Raw genomic sequence first — 23459 nt, 5'->3', positions numbered from 1 at the left:
ATTCTGCATCTCACACAACTTTTGTGTGTTGATGGTATTAAATACCATCAGTTGTGTGGTGTCTGTCTGTATGGGGGTAGCAGCTGCAAGCTTTGCGGCTTCGTCTGCTCGGCTGTTACCAAGGGATACTGGGTCTTGGCTATATGTATGTGCTTTACATTTGATAACAGCCACTCTGTCGGGTTCCTGTATCGCTGTTAGAAGCCTTTTTATGTGAGCTGCATGCGCTATCGGTGTACCAGCCGCCGTCATGAAATTTCTGAGCCGCCATAGGGCTCCGAAATCATGTACTACCCCGAAGGCGTATCTGGAATCGGTGTAGATATTGGCAGACTTACCCTTAGCCAATTCACATGCTCTGGTTAGGGCGACCAGTTCAGCAACCTGGGCTGAGTGAGGTGGGCCTAGCGGTTCCGCTTCTATGGTGTCTTGGTCATCTACGACTGCGTATCCAGTACACAAGTCTCCCGAGTCTGACTGTCTGTGACAACTACCGTCCGTGTAGAACGTGAGTTCTGCATCTTCCAGTGGATTGTCACTGATGTCAGGCCTTGCGGTAAAATTTTGGGTCAAATATTCCATACAATCATGTGTATCTTCCTTTGCATTAAATCCTCCTTCCCCATCACTCTCACCTTCCACCCTTTGTGTCTGACCAGGCACACCTGGGAGAAATGTTGCAGGGTTTAATGCACTGCATTTCCTTATGGTGATGTTTACTGGGGCCATTAATGCCAATTCCCATCTTGTAAACCTTGCTGATGAGACGTGTCTGGTTTGGGCAGAATTCAATAAGGCAGATACCGCATGCGGTGTATGGATTGTGAGGTTGTGGCCTAGCACGACATCTTCGCTTTTTGTCACTAGCAATGCTATCGCCGCAACGCTACGCAAGCATGTGGGGAGGGATCGCGCTACCGTATCTAGCTGAGCGCTGTAATATGCAACTGGCCTGCTGGCATCACCGTGTTTTTGTGTTAGTACACCTGCTGCGCACCCAGCACTTTCTGTTCCGTATAGTTCAAAGGGTTTCCCATAGTCTGGCATACCTAGTGCTGGTGCCTGCGTTAGACACTGTTTGAGTCTCTCAAATGCTGTTTCGGATTCGTCTGTATGCGAAATCCGATCAGGTTTGTTTGAGGAGACCATTTCCTGCAAAGGTAGCGCCAATATGGAAAACCCTGGGATCCAATTACGGCAATACCCACACATTCCTAGAAACGTCCTGATCTGTTGTTGGGTTTGTGGCAGTGTCATGTCTCTAATGGCTTGGATTCTATCAGCGGTCAGGTGTCTCAGTCCTTGTGTTAGACAGTGTCCCAAATATTTTACCTTAGCTTGGCATAATTGCAACTTGTCTTTGGAAACCTTGTGACCTGTGTCTGAAAGATGAAACAGGAGCTGTTTCTTATCCTTCAGGGAAGCTTCCAATGAATCAGAACACAGTAGTAGATCATCCACGTACTGTATCAACACTGATCCACTCTCCGGTTGGAAAGACTGTAAACAATCATGCAAAGCCTGAGAAAATATACTTGGACTATCTATGAAACCTTGGGGTAACCGAGTCCACGTGTATTGGACTCCTCTGTATGTGAATGCAAACAAATATTGGCTGTCAGGGTGCAGAGGTACCGAAAAGAATGCGGAGCAGAGGTCAATAACAGTGAAAAATTTGGCAGTGGGAGGAATTTGCATTAGGATGACAGCTGGATTAGGCACTACGGGGAACTGACTCTCAACTATTTTGTTAATCCCCCTTAGATCTTGCACTAGCCTGTAACCCCTCCCCCCACTCTTTTTAACAGGGAAGATGGGACTATTTGCTGTGCTGGACGTTCTTACTAGAATGCCCTGTTGTAGCAAGCGCTCTATTACTGGGAACACTCCTAACTCCACCTCTGGCTTCAGAGGATACTGTGGGATTTTTGGAGCTATCCTACCATCTTTTACTTGTACAACTACTGGAGCTACATTTGCCATTAATCCAGTGTCCTGTCCATCTTTTGTCCAAAGTGACTCTGGTATCTGAGATGTCATCTCTTCTACTTGGGATGGATTCCTATTTGTCATAATGGAATGTGACATTAATTTTGATGGGGAGTCTAACATGTCTCGTACTTCCTGAGCGTGATTCTCAGGTATGTCCAAGAATACACCTTCAGGAGTACAATAAATGACGCAACCCATTTTACATAGTAAGTCTCTTCCCAGGAGATTAGTTGGTGCCGATGCAGCCAGCAAAAAGGAATGCTTGGTATGCAAAGGCCCTATTGTAATCTCGGCTGGTTTGCTAACAGGGTAGTGCTGGACTACTCCTGTTACTCCCATGGCTGGAATTGTCCTACCAGTGGTTCTCATGCCCACTGTCGAATTTATCACTGACTTGGCCGCCCCTGTGTCTACAAGAAAGTTTAAAGTTTTACCAGCTACATTGATTGCAATTTCTGGTTCGCTTCCAAGACTAGCAATCAACTTAACTGGGTGCAGATTACAGGTATGGCCACACCCCTATTGGGTATGCTGACCTCCCTGAATCCCGTTGGCAGCAACTACTTGTGAGGGGGTTAGCTGGGAACTACCAGAGGCATGCCAATCTCTGTTCGGGGGATATCTTTTTGTTTCCCCTGTATGTGGCTCAAAACTCCGCCTCTGTGGACCCTGCTCCCAATGTCGTGTGTCGTGTCGTTGTCTAGGGGGTTGAAAAGATCTTTGTACATTCTTTGTTCTACATTCTCGTGCAAAGTGTCCCGGTCTGTTACAAGAAAAACATGTTATTACACTTGCCTTACCCACAGGATTCGGTGGTACATACGCAGGCTGCCTTGTGGTCAGCGCCTGTATACTTACGGACATCAACTTATCACTTTGCGACTCCCTGTGCCTAGTGATGTTTCTGTCGTGATCAATAGCAGCCTCTCTCAATGTGGACACTGACAGACCTCGCCAGCATGGTTGCGTGGTCTGTACCCTAGCTTTTAATGTTTCTTTCAAACCATCCATCAGTACAGATACTGCTACTTCTCGATGGTTTGGGTTGGACTTAATGTCTTCTATACCAGTGTACTTTGCCATTTCTAATAGTGCCCGGTGAAAATATTCTGTTGCCGTTTCGGACTCCTTTTGCTTAATGGAAAATATTTTATTCCATTTAACAACGGCAGGGAAATACTCCTTTAGCTGTAAATTTATCCTTTTTACATTATCCTTGTTGTACACGTCTGTAAGCGGTACATCTTTATCCAATGCACAGTCAGCTAAAAATTGAGTTGCGTCAACATTGGAAGGTAAACAAGCTCTTAGCAGTATCTGCCAATCCTTGTTGTTGGGTTCTACAGTGTTACCTAGATCCCTGATGTATTTTTGGCTAGCAACTAAATCCTTCCTGGGGTCAGGAAATTCGGACACTATTGTTCTTAATTCCATTCTGGAAAATGGAGTGTACATGGCAATGTTCCTTATGGGAGTGGCTCCAGACACATCTGTTTTTCCATTGGGAACTGCTATTACCCTTACAGGAGCAATTCTAACAGCCTCTTCCTGTGTAGATTCTACAGCTTGTTGTGGTACAATTGTTTCAGTGTAGTGCATGGTGCCGTACTTACCCGTTGACACGACCTCACCTATCCCTCCGCTAGGGGCTTTCACTAATCTCGTGGGTGTCGCTGTGCCTACTGTGGTCTCTGCTATGGTGGCTGCAAGAGAGAGAGCTGAAATTGTTGCTGAATCGTCTTCTTGATCACACTCCTGAGGAAGGTTCAAAACAGGGTACATCTTGCACGGGTTAATACTTGCATGAGTTATTTGGTTAACATCATTAACATTTACAAGGTTACTAAGAGTTTGTGTTTTACAACCCAGTGCGTTTCTCTCCGCAATCAACTTCTCTCCTGCAATGTATGGTGGAGGAGGAGCTGTGGCTATCAGCTTCCTGACTGCCCCAGATCCTGCCGCCAGAGCCAAACCTCTCTGTATCTCACCTTCCTGGTGCCATAACTGTAAATAATCATGATGCTGAATTCGTCTCTTTGCTGATTTTACGAGACATATCCTCCTCCTTAAATTTTGTAACACTTCTGGACTAAAGCTACCTATTCTTGGGAATTTGTCCCTGTCTTGTACAGTCATTCTCTCCCATTCATCACATAAAGATTCGGTGTGACTTCCATATTTTTCACACATTACATATCGTGCCGACCCAACTGGTCGGTTCACAGAATCAACCTGAACCAAGGTTGATCGCCCCCTACCTGAGCAACTGGCCCCCATAGTCTGCAGGTGTTGCTTAGTCCTCCTTGGATCTCTGTATCAAGGTTTTCAGCAAGCCTTTACAGACAACCAAATTACTCCACAGTAGGCCGGCGGTGGCGGTTTACCGAGTACCCCACTCACTCGCCCACCTCGACCAATACGACCTGATCACACCGACGTGGTGCTGGCGTACTCGATACAGGGCCCCTATGGAACCTTCAGTTTACTGGAACATATGAGGGTTACCCGCAGGACACTTACTCTTTCCAGTAAAGGTGGGGTTGTTAGATAGTTCCTGAGTGACCAGCGAACTTCCCTTTAAAAATAAAAAATTACACAAATCACGTCAGAATGTACAAATAGCGTTTGTGACCACTTTACTCTAATGGTATTAGGTCAGATTACTAACTACTGCACACAATTACGTGTGGTCCAATCGTTCAGTACACAAGCACTACTTGTTATGTACTGAAAGATCAATGGAATCGATGTTTCCGGCCGCGATTCCTTCAGCAAGAGCTTGTATGGCCTATATGGGTTCTGCACCAACACCCCAGGCGTTGTGCCACTGGACTTTTATAGCGGACCTTTTACCTTACGACCTCCTGGTCTTGTTACCTTATGACCTCCTGGTCTTGTTACCTTATGGTCCGCTATACTCTAATGCTCAAATATTATTTAACCAGGGATGCCTCCCTAGCCACCGTATATGTCACTTACACGTATGTCCCTTGACGAGTACCCGGCTTTCCTTTTGGTTCCACCTTAAAGTTGTATAAACTTATGTATACAAAACCACACTCACTCAACACATGTACACTTTGTTTCTATATCTATTTCTGCGCAGAAATTGTCTTCAGTCCAACAGTGTTACCAATTAGGAGCAGGATCTGTTAAACTAAATTTCAGATTTTTTTTTTCCAAAAATAGATTTGCGTTATTTACCGCTTCGCGTTACTTATCGCCTTTGCGCTAATTCTCGCTTTGCGCTAATTCACCTTTTTCGTGACTTGAGCTACGTGAGCGTAACCGGACGCTACGTTGCGTAATGTACGCTGCGTGCGTCTGCCTTTTGGATTGCGTACGCTAGTCTTTGTTAGCGACACGTGTACGCAATGCAAAGATCCACCGTAACACAATATATACTTTTATCAATGTAAATGATCCCTGATCATCTACCGCAATCCACACTGACTGCCTTGTATCTCAGACAAACCGTGTGTTTGTTCTATACTTTAACTATTACCTTTACTATGAAATAACAGCAAATCTCTTTTTAGCACTTTCTATCAACTATAAAAATTGGCAAACAGGAATAGTGATATACGAAATTGAAAAAGAAATGCAGATAAATGTATGCGTGCGTGTATACGCAAGACAGAAGAGAAATAAAACAGTTTTTAAAAGACACAAGCGTTTTGTTCCTACTTCCGGTTCCCGGATTCCTTCAGCACTCTTTATCTAAGCGAAGCAGACGCTTATCCCGTCAGCACTGGGAGACAACCTCCCACCCTTTGCTGGGGGATAATGTCTGCTGATCTACCTAGTGCAGATATGAGAAGGATAGGACGAGTCCCCAATTGACAATTCTAAATACTTTTGTCGTATAAACAACCCTTTATGAAGTCTAAGAACACTGTACGCTGTTTGCTTAAGAAGTACCGTAATGGTACGCTATTTGCGTAACGATCGCTCCGCCGTAGGCGAGACGCTCAAGCGTCACGTTCGCTCACGGCCCAGTGATCACAGGACACGTTATTGGTTATGACTAGAGTAATGATTCGCTATGGCGTAGCATACGCTCGAGACCACGAGGAGGTCACCAGCGGCGCAGACGCTCGCAACGCTATACCTTAATGTTTAAACCTTATACCAATGAAATACACAGAATAACTTAATGTGAATACAGGGTGTAAGTGCAACTTTGTGTAACCTGACTAACTACAAAGCTGCTTGAGCGTCACCGACGCTCAAGTGAACACTTAACACTATAGAAAATACACAGATACTGGTTTAGGTTCCAAAGCCTATTAATTGTATTATATCTAATATATTTGAAAAAGGGGATAACAGTACAAATGATACACTACAATATAACAGAGACTTCCTAACCACAGAACTAAACAATAAATACAAAAAGACAATACTACACTGACCTAAATGCAATACAATACAATACTATCTAATACAATACAATACTAGCCTAGTCTAGGGGAGATATGAGAGAACAGAACAGGGAGAGAGAGAGAGAGATGAGAGAAATTGGCTCACAGAAAGACAATGATTACGGAGAGAAACTTACGCACAAAGGGTATGATCGCCTGCGCCTCGATATCCAGCTCCCGGCTATCAGCAGATAACCGTTGATGAGAGAGTGAGAGCTGGATGTGGTCGGCCTGCCTATTTATGCCCCACACACAATGCAATCTCATGGTCCTACAATCCCATTGTCCATTGGCCGAAGGAATTCGGCCCTGCATCATAACAAAAGGTCATAGGGTGATTCATACAGGTGGGCTGTGACGATTTCCAACAGCTCAGGTGGGTGGGAAACTGGGTTTCCCGCCGCATACCTGAGTATGTGTAAATATTAGAAATGGACATAAACTTCTTATGTCCATAACTATTCGCACGAGCGATTAATACGCTCCAAACCAACACCGGAATATTACTAATTAAATACTCTTCCGATGGGTACCAAACACTGCTGTATGATTCCTGTCAGACCCTTCGTACAATACAAAGAGGGATTCCTTTAAACAGGGACCTTCTATTTTAACCAGACTTTCAGAATCTATCAAGGTGACCATGATCTACAAACTACATTAATTGTGAACATTTGTAACGAATGAGTCGCACGCTACGACTACATAAACTCTACCGTAAATACGCATACCGCGCCTGCGAGTGCACGCTATTGCGGGTATGCGCCTTCACGGGAGAGCGTACGCATGCGCAGCGCGGACCAGTGTGCGGTGCAAATATGGCAACGTGCATAGAGACATTTTTCTGACTTTGACACCGCCCTTCGAACGCGGCTGCCATGGGCTCAAGCAACCATAGTCTCGCAGGGGATTTCTGATAACACGGGCGAGACAACGGAGTTAGGGCGCCAGGGGTTACTAGGCTCTCCAGCTCCCACAACCTGTATTTCATTCCTGTACTCAGATCTCTGCCATAAGATCTTCTCCAGTCTGGAGTACAGGAATCGTAACATTATCACCGGCCAGACAAAAGAAAAAATTTCAACAGGAGTTAATTTTTTCACTTATCCAGTAGGGAGAATTTTGTCGGCCTCATGAATCCCACCGGTGTTGGGCCAAATCCTGGCCAGTTTTTGGTTAGTCAGATTCAGGAACTTACCCAGATGGTTCAGGATCTGTCCCTCCGGGTGAGCTCACAGGAAGATCTGTTACGGACTTCCCCGAGGGTCATCCCTGAACCAAAAATGCATCTGCCTGACCGTTTTTCTGGGGATAGAAAACAGTTTTTTAATTTTAAAGAGTCTTGTAAACTGTATTTTCGTTTAAGACCAGTTTCCTCAGGTACGGAGGCTCAGCGGGTTGGAATTATAATTTCTCTGCTTCAGGGGGATCCTCAGACCTGGGCTTTTGGTTTAAAGACAGACGATCCGGCCTTATCGTCTGTAGACGCTTTTTTGAAATCTTTAGGGCTATTGTATGACGACCCTGATAGAGAGGCATCCGCAGAAAGTCAGTTGCGTGCTCTAAGACAGGGTAGGAATCCTGCAGAGAATTATTGTACGGAGTTTCGCCGTTGGTCGAACGACTGTGGCTGGAATGATCCTGCCCTGCGCAGTCAGTTTCGCCTCGGCTTATCTGAATCTATAAAAGACAGCCTCCTTCAGTATCCCGCTCCTGAGAACCTTGATAAACTCATGGAGCTCTCTATTAAAATAGATCGTCGGCTCAGAGAGCGGAGGACTGAGAAAGGGGCATCTGTAGTTTCTTTTCCCTGTGTTTCTTCCGTTCCGATAGACATGGAGGAGCCTATGCAGATTGGTCTCTCCAAATTGTCTCCGGAAGAAAGAACCAGGAGGCAAAATTCTGGTCTGTGTTTGTACTGCGGAGGTAAGGGACATTTTGCCCGTAGTTGCCCAAACAAGTCGGGAAACTTCCTGACCAAGTGAATAGTGAGGGGGTTCACTTTGGTCTACAGCTCATCTCCTCAAATAATTCACTATTGGTTCCTGCTAAAGTTTCTTATGACAGCCTCTGTTCCTCGGTCTCTGCTTTTGTGGACAGTGGAGCTGCAGGAAACTTTATGGACTTAACATGGGCCAAGGCCTTAGGTATTCCTCAGTTAACCTTAAGTAGGTGTATCACCATGCATGGTTTAGATGGGAGTCCCTTATCCAATGGGGTTATTTCTCTATGTACACCTCCTGTTTTGCTCTCGGTGGGAGCTCTACATTCTGAAAAGATTGAGTTTTTTCTTACCCATTGTCCAGCAGTTCCTGTGGTTCTGGGTCACCCTTGGCTGGCCTTTCATAATCCCATCATAGATTGGCAGTCTGGGGAGATTCTACAATGGAGTACCATCTGTGATAAAGAATGTATTACACTTCCTATCCGAGTAGCTGCTGCCAGGTCCGCACATATTCCTGGAGAGTACCAAGATTTTTTGGATGTGTTTTCCAAGGGCAATGCGGATATTTTGCCTCCCCATAGGCCTTATGATTGTACCATTGAGTTAATTCCTGGTGCCACGTTGCCTAAAGGAAGGTTATATGCATTGTCTGGTCCTGAAACTGTGGCCATGAATGAGTATGTGAAAGAAAGTCTTGAGAAAGGGTTTATCAGGCCATCTAAATCCCCTTTAAGTGCAGGTTTTTTCTTCGTAGAGAAGAAGGATGGTTCCCTCAGACCCTGCATTGACTTTCGAGCCCTGAATAAAATCTCAGTAAGGAATACTTACCCTCTGCCTCTGATCTCTGTCCTCTTTGATCAGCTACGTTCGGCTGTTATTTTTTCCAAGATTGACCTGAGAGGAGCATATAATCTCATTAGAATCAGATCGGGAGATGAGTGGAAAACGGCATTCAGTACTCAATCAGGTCACTATGAGTATCTGGTCATGCCTTTCGGCCTATCTAACGCTCCGGCAGTCTTTCAGGATCTCATAAATGATGTGCTCCGTGAGTTTCTGGGAAGATTCGTTGTGGTCTATTTAGACGACATTTTGATTTATTCTGACTCTATAGAACAACATGTTACCCAGGTGCGTCAGGTACTTAAGAAATTACGTGAAAATCACTTGTATGCCAAACCGGAGAAGTGTGAATTTCACGTCACGGAGGTATCCTTTTTAGGGTACATTATTTCCCCTCGGGGATTCCGAATGGAACCTAAGAAGCTCCAAGCCATCCTGAGTTGGGCGCAACCCACCAACTTAAAAGCAATTCAGCGCTTTTTAGGGTTTGCGAACTACTACAGAAGGTTTATTCACTCTTTCTCTGACATAGTTGCTCCCATTGTGGCACTCACTAAGAAGGGAGCAGATCCTACCAATTGGTCATGTGAAGCTAAAGTATCTTTTCAGGCCTTGAAACAAGCCTTTGTCTCAGCCCCTGTCCTTAGACATCCCAACCCAGAATTGCCTTTCATCGTTGAGGTAGATGCCTCGGAGGTTGGTGTAGGGGCTATCCTTTCTCAGAAGGATCCAGATTCCCTTGAGTTACATCCTTGTGCCTTTATGTCCAGGAAATTCTCATCTGCTGAATCCAACTACGATGTTGGTAATCGGGAGTTGCTGGCTATTAAATGGGCTTTTGAGGAGTGGAGACATTGGCTTGAAGGAGCGACCCATACCATTTCTGTTTTAACAGATCACAAAAATCTTCAATACATTGAATCAGCTAAGCGACTGAATGCCCGACAGGCTCGTTGGGCTTTATTTTTCACTCGTTTCAAATTCATTATCACCTTCAGACCTGGTTCCAAGAATACCAAGGCAGATGCCCTCTCACGCAGTTTTCTTCCCGCTCAAGACAACAGTCCTGTTACTCTCATACTTCCGCCTTCAGTCATTCAGGCAGGTCTCACACAGGATGTTTTTTCTCAATTGAAGCTGCTTCAACATCAAGCTCCGGGAAATACTCCTGCTGGTCGTCTTTTTGTTCCTGAGTTTTTGAGAGCAACTGTTTTGGAGGAATTTCATGATAGCAAAGTTGCAGGGCATCTGGGAGTCGCTAAAACTTTTGAATTGGTATCCCGCTCAGTGTGGTGGCCTGGTCTTTCTAAAGACATTAAAGAGTTTGTTTTTTCGTGTCAGGTCTGTGCACAGCATAAAGTTCCCCGTTCTTTGCCTATTGGTCAACTTATGCCATTGAATGTTCCTCTTAGACCATGGTCGCATATCTCCATGGATTTTGTGGTGGATCTCCCTCTGTCAGCTGGATGCACAGTCATATGGGTGGTAGTGGACCGTTTTAGTAAGATGGCTCATTTTATTGGTCTTCCCCGATTGCCATCTGCCCAGGGATTGGCAGTCTTGTTCCTCCGTCATGTTTTCAGACTCCATGGGTTACCCACTGATATTGTTTCTGACAGGGGTCCACAATTCATTGCACAGTTTTGGAAGTCTTTTTGTGCTTCGTTAAAAATGAAATTATCATTAACCTCCGGTTATCATCCACAATCAAATGGACAGACTGAGCGAGTGAACCAATCCTTAAAACAATATTTGCGTTTGTACTCGGCCAAACTCCAAAATGACTGGTCTGAGTTTCTTCCATTGGCAGAGTTTGCTTATAATAATGCCTGTCATTCCTCCACCAATGTGCCTCCATTTTTTGCAGTTTTTGGTTTCCACCCCAGAGCTAATTCATTTTTCCAACATTCCTCTGTCTCCTCTCTGGCCCTGACCTCTCATCTTAAACTTATTTGGAAAAAAGTGCACATAGCTCTCAGAAAAGCAGCTTTCAAGGAAAAAGATTTTTCGGACAGGTTCCGGCGGCCGTGCACTTTTAGAGTAGGAGACAGGGTGTGGCTGTCGACTCGCAATATCAAACTTCGACAAACCTCAGCCAGATTGGGTCCTAGATTTATTGGACCATTTCTCATTATCAAAAAAGTCAATCCAGTTGCTTTCCGGTTACAGCTACCAAAAACGTTACGAATCGGAAATACCTTCCATTGCTCTTTGCTCAAACCATATGTTTCATCTAGCAGATTTCCTCGTAAAAAACCTCAGGGGAGATCACCAGTTAATGTACAGGGTCAGCAGGAGTTCGTGGTTGAGAAGGTTCTCGATTCCAAGCTGTCCCGGGGTCGGCTTTATTTTTTGGTGCATTGGAAAGGTTATGGTCCTGAGGAAAGGTCGTGGGTCCTAGATGAGGACCTTCATGCCCCAAGGCTCAAAAGGGCATTTTTTCAAGAATTTCCTCAGAAACCCGGATTTAGGGGTTCCTTGACCCCTCCTCAAGGGGGGGGTACTGTTAGGCGCCGAGGGTCCGCTCGTCAGTGCGGCCGGCGCCTAGCAATGGGGACGCCACTGTCGGATCGTGTTCCCCGTTGCTGGGTCTAAGTTTATATCATCACTGGTTTCCTGGCTGTGTAGCATGCAGCTGCACGGCATGTTGTAATTATCACTCATCTGTTTTCCTGGCCATGCAGCTTGTCAGCTGCATGGCATTTTATCCAATCAGCCTCCAAACAGCTGATTGGAAGACTCTCTGTTAAAAGCACTCCCAGGACTCCTCACAGACGCCGGTGATAGCTTCCTGTTTGCCTGATTCTGCTACAGAGAGAGTTCCCAGTCCCGGTCTGTTCGTTTGTTCCTGTTCTCAGTGATCCAATACTCGGAAGTTACCATCTGTTCCTGGAGTCTGACCGAGCACCTTTAACATCTGGTGGTGTCCGTGAGTCGCGGCGCAGCCGTGTGTTGCGGCTTGTCCGCTACTATTTATTATTGTGTTTATTTTGAGTTCTGGAGCTTTGCGGAGGATTCCGCTTCCACAAGATCCACTCTGGTGTCCAGCGGTGCCGGATAGGAGTGTCGGATCCGTGGATCCTTGGTTGTCCTTTTCCCTGGCGGCTAGTCCGCACATACCTTTTGATTTAGTTAAGTTAGCTTGTAACCCCTGGCTTGGTTGCTTAGTCAGAGGGCCCCTTGTTATCTCCCTGTCTCGGACTTCCCCTTGTCTCCCATTAAGACCTGCGGGGGCATCGGGGTTGGGCAGACATAATCCGCCCTTCGAACGCGGCTGCCATGGGCTCAAGCAACCATAGTCTCGCAGGGGATTTCTGATAACACGGGCGAGACAACGGAGTTAGGGCGCCAGGGGTTACTAGGCTCTCCAGCTCCCACAACCTGTATTTCATTCCTGTACTCAGATCTCTGCCATAAGATCTTCTCCAGTCTGGAGTACAGGAATCGTAACAGCGGCTCCAGCCATGCAGGATATATACTGGCAAATGTAATAGTAGGCCAGTGGTAAAGGATGCAGTTGAAGAGTAATAGCTCCAGCCACACAAGTTACAACTCGTGGAAGAGCAGGGCAGTAGTACAGGATGAGTAACAGCTCCCACCAAGCAAGATACTGGCAAGTGTTTGTGCAGACCAGAAATGCAGGATTCAGCTGAAGAATACAGCTTCAGCCATGCAGGATACTGGCAGGTGTTTGAGCAGGCCACTAATATGGGATACAGCTGAGGAATAATGGCTCCAGCCATGCAGGATACTGACAAGTGTTTGAGCATGCCAGAAATGCAGGATTCAGCTCAGGAGAACGGCTTCTGCCATGCAGGACTCTGGCAGATGTTAGAGCAGGCCATAAATGCATGAACCAGCAATGGTACAACATAAACCAAAATTCTGGAACCAGGAGCAAAGGACCAAGGGCTCATATTGCTGACATGAACTATAACCTGCAGGTCCTGGCAGGGCTGAGTGCAGGTTCTGATTGGCAGAGAAGCCAATCAAAAGGCTAACTCAGCCAGGCCACTTTTAATTAAAATCATGTGCAGCTGGAGCACTGCACATCCTGCTCACACAGCCCCAGAACCCACCCACTGCTGCCAGGTATCTCTGTTACCTAGCGGCCAGCAGGATACCGCCTGTTGGAAGTACCTATGATGTTCTGGTCACCTAGCAATGACTGAGACCTGAATAGCAGACAAGCCATGGCGGATTGTGACAATTCGGAGCTAGTGACCTGGGCTAAACCCAGTGAGCAGGATATACTGGGAAGTAGTGAGCTGGGCTAATGCCAGCAAGCAGGAACGACTTGCTGAGCAGAGTGCCAGAGTAGTGTGCTTTCCGACCAGATGGTATAGTCTCAGGGAAACTAGGCACACCACTGCATATGGCAATAAACAATTGCAATCTGGTAGTAGTAGTTCCACAGTACAGGGACTGAGAACCAGCGCTGCAGCAGAACACAAAAACCAGGAGCCTAGGACCATTACCCTGGAATGCAATGTTGTTCTGGACAGATTTCTGGAGCTAATGGCTCTCCTATAATCCCTCTTGCTCACTTAAGGGTGACTGTGGAAATCAGCTGACAGAACAATAGTCCGTGGTCTGTGGAATAGCAGTCACCTGATCACTGGCAACATGGCTGTGCCCAGTAGCCGGAAATGGAGGGAAAACCAATGAGGTACTTGCATTGGAAACCAGAGTGTACTTTCGCAGCAGCAGACTCTAAGGAACTGATAGTAAATGTACCCTCATGATTTCTGCTTTTCACATACAACACACTAATTGGACTGAGAACACTGCTGCAATCACGAACCCTGCAGACTGCTAACACAGAAGAACTAACAGGTGAGTAATCAGCCTGGAACTAGGGGGGTAATTCCGAGTTGATCGTAGCTGTGCTAAATTTAGCACAGCTACGATTATCTTCCCTGACATGTGGGGGGACGCCCAGCACCGGGCTAGTCCGCCCCGCATGTCAGTCCGCCACCCACCCCCCCCTGAAGATGCCGTTGCACTTCAAGGGTAGCTCCCGGCCAGCGCAGCTTTAGCGTGCTGGCCGGGAGCTACTCATCGCTCCCACCCCACAGCGGCTGCGTGTGACATCATGCAGCTGCTGCGGCCCGCCCCCCGTTCGGTCTGGCTACGCCTGTGTTGGCCGGACCGCACCCATAAAACGGCAGCCAAATGTCGCTGTTCTGCCCCCTCCTGCCCAGTGATCGCCTCTGCCTGTCAATCACTGCTATAGCCTTCGGCCGTCTGCCATGTGCAGCAGGGACCCGTTCGCTCTGCAGCATTAAAAAGCAGCGAGCGAATGTGTCAGAATGACCCCCTAGGTGCAGTAGTAGTAGTAAAACAGTCTTGTGCTTACAGTTACACTGAAGGTATTGCAGCTTGTAAGCAAAGCAGACTTCTATGCAAAAAACTTGGTAAAGCAGGATATCCCGACCTGCAGGACAGATGGCAGAGGTACTATAAGTCACAAGGAAATTACTTAGAACATGAATGGAATAAGTCAGGATCGTGACAAACAGCACCATTCAGTGCTGTTATATTGGAAAAAATATTTCTAATTTCTGTTATTTTCTTTTCAAATGTGCCCATTTTCTTTGTATCAAAGTGGTATGGTGGGCACACAGTAGGAAAATATGTGAAATTGGGCCACAGTTATTTATTAGAGATGTGCGGAGGGGCACTTTTCGTGTTTTGTGTTTTGGCTTTGGTTCTGGTTCCATCCTTGAGTTTTGGCTGTGGATTGGTTTTGCTAAAACCACACATTTTCGTGTTTTGGTTTTGGATCTGGATGATTTTTGAAAAAAAAACCCATAAAAACAGCTAAAATCACATAATTTGGGGGCAATTTTGATTCTATGGTATTATTAACCTCAATAACATTCATTTCCACTCATTTCCAGTCTATTCTGAACACCTCACACCTCATAATATTGTTTTTAGGCCAAAAGGTAGCACCAAGGTGTCTTTCTGACTAAGCTAAACGACACAAGTGTGCAACACAAACACCTGGCCCATCTAGGAGTGGCACTGCAGTGGCAGACAGGATGGCATATTTAAAAAATATGCCCCAAACAGCACATCATGCAAAGAAGAAAAATAGGTGCAATGAGGTAACTGTATGACTAAGCTAAGTGACACAAGTGTGCGACACAAACCCCTGACCCATCTAGGAGTGGCACTGCAGTTGCAGACAGGATGGCACTGACAAAAACAAGGCCACAAACAGCACATCATGCAAAGAAGTAAAAGAGGTGCAATTAGGTAGCTGTATGACTAAGCTAAGCAACACAAATGTTCAGCACAAACACCTGGCCCATCTAGGAGTGGCACTGCAGTGGCAGACAGAATGACCCTTAAAAAAAATTGGCCCCCAAACAGCACATGATGCAAAGAAGAAAAAGAGGTGCAAGATGGAATTGTCCTTGGGCACTCCCATCCACCCTTATGTTGTATAAACAGGACATGCACACTTTAACAAACCAATCATTTCAGTGACAGGGTCTGCCACACAACTGTGGCTGAAATTACTGGTTTGTTTGGGCCCCCACCAAAAAAGAAGCAATCAATCTCTCCTTGCACAAACTGGCTCCACAGAGGCAAGATGTCGATCTCATCCTCATCCACCCAATTCCTCACCCCTTTCACTGTGTACATCCTCCTCACAGAGCATTAATTCATCCCCACTGGAATCCACCATCACGGGTCCCTGTGTACTTTCTGGAGGCAAATGCTGGTCAAGGTCTTCCCGGAGGAATTTATATATCATTTTGATGAACATCACCTTCTCCACATTTTGTGGAAGTAACCTCCTATTTCGCTGACAAGGTTACCGGCTGCACTAAACACTCTTTCGGAGTACACACTGGAGGGAGGGCAACTTAGTTAAATAAAGCCAGTTTGTGCAAGAGCATCCAAATTGCCTCTTTTACTGCCAATATATGTACGGACTGTCTGACATGCCTACTTAGATGCTGTCACTCATATAATTCTCCAACATTCTTTCAATGGTAACAGAATCATATGCAGTGACAGTAAACATGTCAGTAATCGTTGGCAGGTCCTTCAGTCCGTACCAGATGTCAGCACTCACTCCTGAGTGCCCTGCATCACCGCCAGTGGGTAGGCTAGGAAATCTTATCCTTTTCCTTGCAGCCCAGTTGCGGGAAAGTGAAGGAGGAGCTGTTGATGAGACACATTCCGCTTGAGTTGACAATTTTCTCACCAGCAGGTCTTTGAGCCTCTGCAGACTTGTGTCTGCCGGAAAGATAGATACAACATAGGCTTTAAATCTACGATCGAGCACGGCTGCCAAAATGTAGTGCTCTGATTTTAACAGCTTGACCACCATTGAATCCTGGTAAAGTGAATGAAGGGCTCCATCCACAAGTCCTACATACTTTGCAGAATCGCTCTGTCTTAGCTCCTTCTTAATTTTCTCCAGCTGCTTCTGCAAAAGCCTGATGAGGGGACTGACCTGACTCAAGCTGGCAGAGTCTGAACTGACTTCACGTGTAGCAAGTTTGAAGGGTTGGAGAACCTTGCACAAGATGGAAATCATTCTCCGCTGCGCTTGAGTCAGGTGCATTCCCCATTCTTTGACTATATCGTAGGTGGATGTAAAGGCTTGAATGGCCTTTTGCTGCTCCTCCATCCTCTGAAGCATATAGAGTGTTGAATTCCACCTCGTTACCACCTCTTGCTTCAGGTGATGACAGGGCAGGTTCAGGTGTGTTTGATGGCGCTCCTGTCTTCGGCCGCAATGGCTGAATGCCGAAAGTGGCCTGCAATTTTTTGGGCCACCAACAGCATCTCCTGCACGTCCCTCTTATTTTTCAAAAGAATCTGCACCACCAAATTAATTGTATGTGCAAAACATATGACGTGCTGGAATATGCCCAGATGTTATGCACGCACAATATTGGTGGCGTTGTTCGATATCACAAATCCCCAGGAGAGTCTAATTGGGGTAAGTCATTGTGCAATGATATCCCTCAGTTTCCGTAAGAGGTTGTCTGCAGTGTGCCTCTTAGGGAAAGCGGTGATACATAGTGTAGCCTGCCTAGGAACGAGTTGGCGTTTACGAGATGCTGCTACTGGTGCTGCTGCTGTTGTTGCTGTGGGAGGCCATACATCTACCCAGTGGGCTGTCACAGTCATATAGTCCTTAGTCTGCCCTATTCCACTTGTCCACATGTCCGTGGTTAAGTGGACAGTGGGTACAGCTGCATTTTTTTGGACACTGAAGACACTTTTTCTGACGTCTCTGTACATTCTCGGTATCGCCTGCCTAGTGAAGTGGAACCTAGATGAGATTTGATACCGTGGACACAGAACCTCAAACAATTCTCTAAGTCCCACTGAACTAATGGTGGATACCGGATGCACCTCTAACACCAACATAGCTGTCAAGGCCTCAGTTATCCGCTTTACAAAAGGATGACTGCTGTCATATTTCATCTTCCTCACAAAGGCTTGCAAGAGCTTGGGTGCAAGAGGAAGAAGGGATTTAGGTGTCAAAGGACTGCTTATGCTCTTACCCAAAGTTTAACAACTTGACATTGACTTCTGATGAATGTGCTGCAGGTGACGTATGGGAGGATGTTCCTAGGTTGTTAATGTCCTTACCCCTACTTATTACAGATTGACAGAGGCAACACACGGCTTGACACCTGTTGTTCAGATTTGTGGAGAAATAATTCCACACCGAAGAGGTGGCTTTTTTGGTATTTTGCCCAGGCATCACAATGGCCTTATTCATCCCACGGACAACAGGTGTTTACCCTGGTGACTCATTTAAACAATCAATTTCACCATCAGAATCCTCCTGTTCAACTTCCTCCTCAGCGCCAGCAACACCCATATCCTCATCCTGGTGTACTTCAACAGTGACATCTTCAATTTGAATATCAGAAACTGGACTGTGGGTGCTACTTCCAGCACTTGCAGAGGGCATGCAAATGGTGGAAGGACCCACCTTTTCCCATCCAGTATTAGGAAGGTCAGGCATCGCAACCGCCGACACACTTGGACTCTCCTTGGGGATTTGTGATACCAACTCAGAACGCACAGTTCTTTGCTGTGCTTTTACCAGCTTAACTCTTATAATTTTTCTAGCAGGAGGATGAGGGCTTCATTGTCATGTGAAGTTTAACCACTAGTCATGAACATAGGCCAGGGCCTTAGCCATTCCTTGCTACTCCGTGTCATAAATGGCATATTGGCAAGTTTACATTTCTCCTCAGACCATTTAAATTTATTTTTTTGGGTCTTTTTACTGAACTTGGCTTTTTGGATTTTACATGCCCTCTACTATCACATTGGGCATCGGCCTTGGCAGACGACGATGGCATTTCATCATCTATGCACAAAGTGGTGAGCTGCTCAATCAGATAGTGATGTCACTCAGGTGCTAAAAGGGAGGGGTAATTCTGTGTAGGAAAAAACAAAGGTTCCCTAATGCACACCGAGTGAAAAATATTGCGACATAATAGTCAGATAATACGGAGATCTTAGTTGCGTATATCTGCAGATATAGGGTTAAGCCCCCAGGCCGATCGACAAGGCTTCTCCGTCACTGGGGGTCCCTAATACTGGGTATGGGTCCGGGGTGCAGGACCCCATAACGTCGGCACAGGTCGGCTACCCCAGGTCAGCACACAAGTGAGAGTTAATAAGGGTTAATAAGAAGCACAGAAGTGCTATATAGGTGGTGTGATTAAAATAATACAAAAATATATACAAAGTGATAGGAAAAATCACAAGTGTTAATAAAGTGTTAGGGTGTGCCGACCTGAAGCAGCCCAGCCATACCGACACAGGGGCCACCGCACCCCACACCCACCCCATAAATAATTACAAATATGTCTGGGTTAAATTCCCAGTGTAAGGCCACATGGTAATGGCTCCTACAGCATCTGAGAGCCAGCTCACCTGGAGATACCCCTAGCTTCTCCTATGGCAGTCTGGTGTCAGCAATCCCTCCTAATGCTGACCCATTCATGCCTCTCAATACAATACACAAAGTGGTGAGCTGCTCAATCAGATAGTGATGTCACTCAGGTGCTAAAAGGGAGGGGTAATTCTGCGTAGGAAAAAACAAAGGTTCCCTAATGCACACCGAGTGAAAAATATTACGACATAATAGTCAGATAATACCGAGATCTTAGTTGCGTATATCTGCAGATATAGGGTTAAGCCCCCAGGCCGATCGACAAGGCTTCTCCATCACTGGGGGTCCCTAATACTGGGTATGGGTTCGGGGTGCAGGACCTCATAACGTCGGCACAGGTCGGCTACCCCAGGTCAGCACACAAGTGAGAGTTAATAAGGGTTAATAAGAAGCACAGAAGTGCTATATACAGTAGGTGGTGTGATTAAAATAATACAAAAATATATACAAAGTCTATCTATGTCATGGCTAGTGGCAGCAGCTTCAGCACTAGGAGGAAGTGGTTCTTGATATTTCCTTATTTTATCCTCCACATTTTTGTTCTCCATTATTTTTCTGGAGATATATAACAATGGGGGTCATTCCGACCTGATCGCTCGCTGCAGTTTCTCGCAGCACAGTGATTGTGTCAGAACTGAGCATGCGGCAGCGCCGCAGTGCGCTGGCGCATGCCAGCCATCATTGCCTAGAGATCGCCTCTGAGGCAGAGGTGGTCGCTGAGTGGGAGGGGGCTGGACGGTGGCGTTAAGCTGCCATTTAGGCGGCGCGGTCCTGCCAACGCAGGCATGGCTGGACCATTGGGGGGGCAGGCCGCGGCAGCTGCATGACGTCACACGCAGCCGCTGCTGGCTGGGGAGCGACGAGTAGCTCCCTGCCAGCACACTAAAGCTGCGCTGGTCGGGAGCTACTCTTGAAGTGCAAAGGCATCGCCGCTGTGCGATACCTTTGCACTTCTGTGGGTGGGTCTGGCACTGACATGTGGGGTGGACTAGCCCTGTGCTGTGCGTGCCCCCGCATGTCAGTGTGAATGATCATAGCTGTGCTAAATTTAGCATAGCTACAATCAACTCGGAATGACCCCCAATATGCGGTACAGGATAGCATACCTATACACCACAAAGGGCAATCCCTGTGAAAATGATTTGGATTAAATATTAATAACCCCTTTATTTGGAGTAAATAATATATAGCACAGGCCAGCACCACTGAACTTATATAGCAGCAGCACTAGACTGGACTTATATGGAATTATATGGACTTACAGTATATGGAATTATACGGCAGGATCACTGGAATTATACAGCAGGATTACTGGATTTATACGGCATGATCACTGGATTTATACGGCAGTACAGCTGGACATATATGGCAGAATCAATGGACATACAGATGTGTCCACTTACATCTTTGCTGTTTTGCTAAATATGGCACAACATGCAAAACACTGCTAAGCTGTTTTTCACGAGTAACAAGTGGATAGATTTTAAAATTATTGATTGCCATGATAGAACATGTATAAAGTAACATATTAAAATCACAAGGCATGGTTAAATCTCTGAGTCTATGGCATGCAAAACTGTGCCATACATGGCGGGATATAGCAAAGATGTATATGGACACATCTGTATATGGCAGGATCATTGGAATTATATGGCAGGATCACTGGATTTATACGGCAGTACCGCTGGACATATTCTGCAGTATCAATGGACATATACGGCAGGAGCACTGGATTTATACGGCAGGATCACTGGATTTATATGCCAGTACCACTGGAATTATAAGGCAAGATTACTGGATTTACACGGCAGTACCGCTGGACATATATGGCAGTATCAATGGACATATACAGCAGGAGCACTGGATTTATACTGCAGGATCACTGGATTTATATGCCAGTACCACTGGAATTATATGGCAAAATTACTGGATTTACACGGCAGTACCGCTGGACATATATGGCAGTATCAATAGACATATACGGCAGGATCACAGGATTTATATGCCAGTACCACTGGAATTATATGGCAGGATCACTGGACTCATACGGCAGGATCACTGCAATTATATGGCAGGATCACTGGATTTATACTCCAGTAACACTGGAATTATACGACAGGATCACTGGAGTTATACGGGTGTAGTATGGCAGGCCGGCGGTCGGGCTCCCGGCGACCAGCATACCGACGCCGGGAGCCCGACCGCCGGCTTACCGACAGTGTGGCGAGCGCAAATGAGCCCCTTGCGGGCTCGCTGCACTCGCCACGCTGCAGGCACGGTGGTGTGCTACGCGCGCCACGCTATTTTATTCTCCCTCCAGGGAGGTCATGGACCTCCACGAGGGAGAACAAGTGTCGGTATGCCGGCTGTCGGGATTCCGGCGCCAGTATACTGTGCGCCGGGATCCCGACAGCCGGCATACTGAAGACCACCCGATTTATACGGTAGTATCACTGCAATTATACGGCAGGATCACTGGAATTATAAGGCAGGATCACTGGATGTAAATGCCAGTACCACTGGAATTATATGGCAAGATTACTGGATTTACACGGCAGTACCGCTGGACATATATGGCAGTATCAATGGACATATACGGCAGGATCACTGGACTTATACGGCAGGATCATTGGATTTATATGCCAGTACCACTGGAATTATATGGCAGGATCACTGGACTCATACGGCAGGATAACTGCAATTATATGTCAGGATCACTGCAATTATACGGCAGGATCACTGGATTTACATGGTAGGATCACTGCAATTATACGGCAGGATCACTGGAATTATATGGCAGGATCACTGGATTTATTTGGCAGGATCACTGGAATTATACGGCAGGATTCCTGGACTTTTACATCAATACCACTGGAATTATACGGCAGGATCACTGGATTTATACGGCAGTACCGCTGGAGATATACGGCAGTACCACTGGACAAATATGGAAGTATCAATGTACATATATGGCAGTATCACTGGACTGGACTTGTACGCCAATAAAACTGTAATTATACAGCAGGATCACTGAATTTATATGACAGTACCACTGGAATTATACGACAGGATCACTGTAATTATACTGCAGGGTCACTGTAATTATATGGCAGGATCACTGGATTTATACGCCAGTACCACTGGAATTATATGGCAGGATCACTGGACTTATACGACAGTACCGCTGGACATATACGGCAGTACCACTGGACATATATAGCAGTATCATTGGACATATATGGCAGTATTACTTGACATATATGGCAGTATCACTGGACTGGACTGGACGTATATGCCAATAACACTGTAATTATACTTTAGGATCACTGAATTTATATGCTAGTACCACTGGAATTATATGGCAGGATCACTGGGATTATACGGCAAGATCACTGTAATTATACAGCAGGATCACTGGATTTATACGCCTGTACCACTGGAATTATACGGCAGGATCACTGTATTTATACGGCAGTACCGCTTGACATATACGGCAGTACCGCTGGACATATATAGCAGTATCGTTGGACATATATGGCAGTATCACTTGACATATATGGCAGTATCACTGGACTGGATTTATATGCCAGTACCACTGTAATTATATGGCAGGATCACTGGATTTATACGCCTGTACCTCTGAAATTACACGGCAGGATCACTGTATTTATATGGCAGTACAACTGGACATATACGGCAGTATCAATGGACATATACGGCAGTATCACTGGACTTATTCGTCAGGATCACTGCAATTATACGGCAGGATAACTGTAATTATATGGCAGGATCACTGGAGTTATACGCCAGTACCACTGGCATTATACGGCAGGATCACTGGATTTATACGGCAGTACCGCTGGACATATACGGCAGTACCGCCGGACATATATAGCAGTATCATTGGACATATACGACAGTATCACTGGACATATATGGCAGTATCACTGGACTGAACTTATACGCCAATACCACTGTTATTATACTGTAGGATCACTGAAATTATATGCTATTACCACTGGAATTATATGGCAGAATAACTGGGATTATACGGCAGGATCACTTTAATTATACAGCAGGATCACTGGATTTATACGCCAGTACCACTGGAATTATACGGCAGGATCACTGTATTTTTATGGCAGTACCGCTGGACATATACAGCAGTACCGCTGGACATATATAGCAGTATCATTGGACATATACAGCAGTATCACTTGACATATATGGCATTATCACTGGACTGGATTTATATGCCAGTACCACTGGAATTATACGTCAGGATCACTGGATTTATACGCCA

Source organism: Pseudophryne corroboree, chromosome 5 (assembly GCF_028390025.1).
Source record: "Pseudophryne corroboree isolate aPseCor3 chromosome 5, aPseCor3.hap2, whole genome shotgun sequence".
In the NCBI taxonomy this organism is placed as follows: Eukaryota; Metazoa; Chordata; class Amphibia; order Anura; family Myobatrachidae; genus Pseudophryne; species Pseudophryne corroboree.
The sequence above is the reverse complement of the archived record's forward strand: the minus strand, read 5'-3'. Positions refer to the sequence as shown.